The sequence below is a fragment of the Pteropus vampyrus genome, unplaced genomic scaffold (genome assembly GCF_000151845.1).
Source record: "Pteropus vampyrus isolate Shadow unplaced genomic scaffold, Pvam_2.0 Scaffold5, whole genome shotgun sequence".
NCBI classification, from domain to species: Eukaryota; Metazoa; Chordata; class Mammalia; order Chiroptera; family Pteropodidae; genus Pteropus; species Pteropus vampyrus.
The window spans coordinates 1,166,812-1,170,975 of NW_011888786.1; the positions used below are offsets into that span (position 1 = coordinate 1,166,812).

The 4,164-nt window shown below is 33.5% G+C and overlaps 1 protein-coding gene across 1 annotated transcript in view; it reads right to left on the bottom strand.

Moving 5' to 3' along the window:
* FBXL5 (F-box and leucine rich repeat protein 5) overlaps window positions 1–4,164 on the bottom strand; it is a 26,019-nt gene that overhangs the window by 1,782 nt on the left and 20,073 nt on the right. The window lies entirely within an intron of this gene.

The window sequence follows — 4,164 nt, forward strand, 5'->3', positions numbered from 1 at the left end:
TTTTTTTTTTTTACTACCAATGCACTTATAACATAGAAGTAATATCTCACAATGCATGTATAAGAAATTATCCAGGGACAAAAATGCCAATAGTTTGACTTTAACTAATACATCCTTGATGGTCCAAAACATAAATGAAAGAAGGGAAATGATATTTTGGCAACCGTCTTACAAAATAAAAATCTGAGAAGAAAAGGAGATAACCCGCAAGCCAGAATGCCAAGCTAACCTAGATTCTGTACAGTCTGAGCATCCTTCCTAAAATGTGACTGAGGCAAAAATGGCCTTATCGGTACCAGATCAGCTAAAGAATCCAGTATTGAGCAATTACAATAAACATTACATTCAAGATTTTTAAAAACTATATGGACAGACTTTAACGTGTTTGCCGTATTTTTATCTAGCATCCGCAGCCAAGATAAATCATATAATAAGGTTAAGTGAAATTACTTTTCAGAATTAAGTATATAATGAGTGATTAAATAAACATATCTAAGACATAAAGATTCATCTAAGACATAGATTCAACTACAAAGAAGAGAAATAACACTTGTGGAATAAATGACATTTTATCCCTGTCACATTATACTACCTAGACATTAGATAAAAGATCGTTAGGGAACAAAGCTGAGAATTAGAACATGTCAAAAAAGAGATATCATGGCAAATATTCAAATGTCAAGTACTCTGAATGAATCACAGTTTTCATAAATGCAGGCAAGTGTGGAAAAGGATGTTTTAACCACACTAAAGCCTTTCAGTAGTCTGCACCATGAACAGAAAAAGAGCAATTCATTAGTTCTTTACTCATCAATCAGAACCACAATACTTGTCATAGGTAAGGATCATACAGAGTACGTGGAAAGTAATTTTATCATAGACTATGTCAAATGGGTTACAACTGAAAAATCACAGTACTCTGGATTGATATCTAGTTTAACTCAGAAACATTTTAAATTAGCTGTTTTGTTTTTTTAAATAGCAAAAGAAGGCCACTAAGCTAATACAAACCTAAGAAAACTTGCAACTGAACACACAGAACACACTAATTTCCCAGAATTTAACTCTCCTTTGTATCCTTTGAGCGGCATATGTAAAATACAAAGGGCAAATTTCTTAGGACATACCTTCGATGAAATGTAACATTCACCTATTTAACTATGGAAATAATAAAGTATCTTTCAGGAAAAAAAAAAGCTAATAAACGTTACAAACTGTAACATGTGAAACTGCAAGAGCTTATTTCATTTATTTTCAAATACTTATGTTTAACTTTAAAACTGATGCTGTGCCTGTGACATGGAGAACAGGTGTGGAAATGGGCCGTGGGATATGAAAGACTGACTGCGGGTTGATCACTGCCGATGCTGATGCTACACAGGAAGTCATGACTGCATGTTTACATGTTAAATGTTTTCCATAATAAAAAGTCTAAAATTATTTCAAATATAAAACTGAATTACAAGCCCATTTTTATTTAATCAAAATTAAAATCTGTTCTATTTTTACATGAGTCGACTGCGTCAAACATTTAAAATTCACCAAGTAGCATTTTTGTTAAGATTATTTTTCCCCGAAAATAAGACATGAGGTTAGTCATCTTAAGCAAAGTCAAAATACAATTTCTTAGAACACATTACCAGGTATTTATTAGAAATGCCCTGATAAGGAATCCCATGGTTTGAAACTCTTCTTCCTGTCAACATTTGACCAGGTTTTCTCTTTGGATATATTTTCTGCTTTTGTCTTTTCAACGCCCCCGTCTCGTCTTACCTCGGCCCTTGCACGCGGGGTCACTGCTCCACCCACCGACCACCCAGCGCCCTTCCCAGGCCCAATCCCCTGCGTCACCACCGTCATCCTGCCCTGACATTCAGCCCCTGCGAGAAAATGCTTATGCTGGTGGTTTCTGCAAAAACTTATCTAATTATCATTTTCTCAGTATTTAGTTCTATTTCAAATTTTTTTTAAAGGAGAAATAAGAGGAAAGAGACATGGGGACTTTCATATAATTTTCCAAACCAAAACTCCCTAAAACACTTCCAAATGTCTATATTGCAATTTTTAAAAACGACAGAATCATAAAGAAGAAACATTATATAGAATTCAACAGTGGCCTGGGGAAAAAATCATAAACGATGACTGAAAGCAATGAACGTGAGGGATGTCACTACTTTTCAAGGGAGAAAATAAAAAGGGAGCCTTCAAAAGAGCCAAGTCGATTAAAGAAACTATTCTAGAGAGCCTTATCTTTCCCAATACCACACAGCTTTTCACCATCTTACCCAAAAGACAGGGCCAAGCAGCCTCAGTCTCAGCCCTAGCTCCCTCGGTCACTGTCTGCTCTCAAAGGCTGAGGAAGGGTGGTAGGGAAAACAGGGAAAGAAAAATGTAGAAGTAAAAATATGTGCCCCATATTAGGTAGAAAGTAACCCAACCTTATTCACCAGCTTCTCCTAGGTCCTCAAAGTTCTTGCTCACACTGATATAAAATGTGCCCTCTCCCTCAAATATATACTAGAATGACTATGTTTCAATGGGATTCTAAGTGTACAGAGTAGAGGGAATTAATTTATCAGTGTTTTCAACTGTGAAAGTAGGATCTATCTAGAGAAGCCTATAGGTATTTAAACAGTAGCTACCTCAAAACTACAATCCCATCATAAGGCCAACTACAGAACAGATGTCTGATCCTAATAATCCATGAAAGCGATGTCACCCATGAAGAGAGTTTATGCTGCTGAAGGTCTGAGGCAAATTGAAAGTGAAGACAAACACTGTCTTTAACTTCGGTTAGTCTCATATTGCATAAAATAGGAGACCGGCAATTTCCAAAGCATGGAGATCGAAAGTAATGTTAACAGTAAGATCTTCAAGCATTACAGAAAGACTGTTCAGAAAAGGGAATAAATGGATCACAGAATAAATGGACAACAGAACGAGTGAGGCAGTATTAGAAACACAACTAAGGCAAGTTATGTTGCCAAGCAGCTCGAGCAGACAGCTGTGCTTCCGAAGACACTGACAATTCCAAAGGTTGCGCCCTTCAGACATCTGACTTACACCAGCAACTGTCTATCTCCACACAAGATAGAAGACTCAAATGGTTATAATATATGAGGGCTAAATTACATTAAAGAATAATAAAAATTAGAAAAATAAAATTTGCATCATCATTCATATTAAATAAAATCTTTAAAAGCATGCTAAAGAACAAATTTTATAAAAAAGCATCTTTTAAATGTTAGATTTAAAAAAACTACAACGGTAGCTGTGGTTATTTTCCCAAATTTTTATTAGAGTGACTTGTTTCTCCTGAATTTTAAGTATATCATTTAGACTATACTTCTGCACTTACCTTCACTTACCTGTAATTCCTCTTTAACTTAAGTTAGAAACATAAGAGAGCAAATCATCTGAGATTGTGTCACCTCCAGAACTATGAGCTAATCTATCTTAATTCATAAATTATACATATATTGAAATGCAAATCAATACAAAAAGTTTATCTCCTATCATTGTTCAAATGCATTTCAGAGCTCTAAAACTATGCAATTCCATTTATTACTTCTTAAATGACAATTTAAAATTTTTTTGTATTTCAATTTTAACTTTTTCGATCAAATGACAAATTTAAATATCATAAAGGATCATTCAATTCCATTTAATACTTCTTAAATGACAATTTAAAATTTTTTTGTATTTCAATTTTAACTTTTTCGATCAAATGACAAATTTAAATATCATAAAGGATCATTCAAAAGAGTCAAAAATGGCATTTTATATCAATGTTTAGTACAGTGTCTTCCTGACAGTAAATACTGTTTAAATATCTGATTACTAAATTACCTTCTCCAAAATCTGTGCTAATGCTTAGGAAACAGATCATTCTGCTTTAGTTATTATCACTTATTATTTAGATAATGAATGGTTTATCAGTATTTACTTCTTTTAGTTAGTAACCTGGTAGTTAGCTATATAAACTTTCTTTTGATAAAATACATTTTTAGTTAAATGTTATTCTCAAATATTTAAATATGTCACTTAAATATGCTCTATTATTCTAAGACCATGTATAGTGTATATTAACTACTTTCAAAAAGAATAAAAATAATAAAAAGGGGCCCCCTGAGCAATCACTAAATATTTACTGTACAGGTTGAG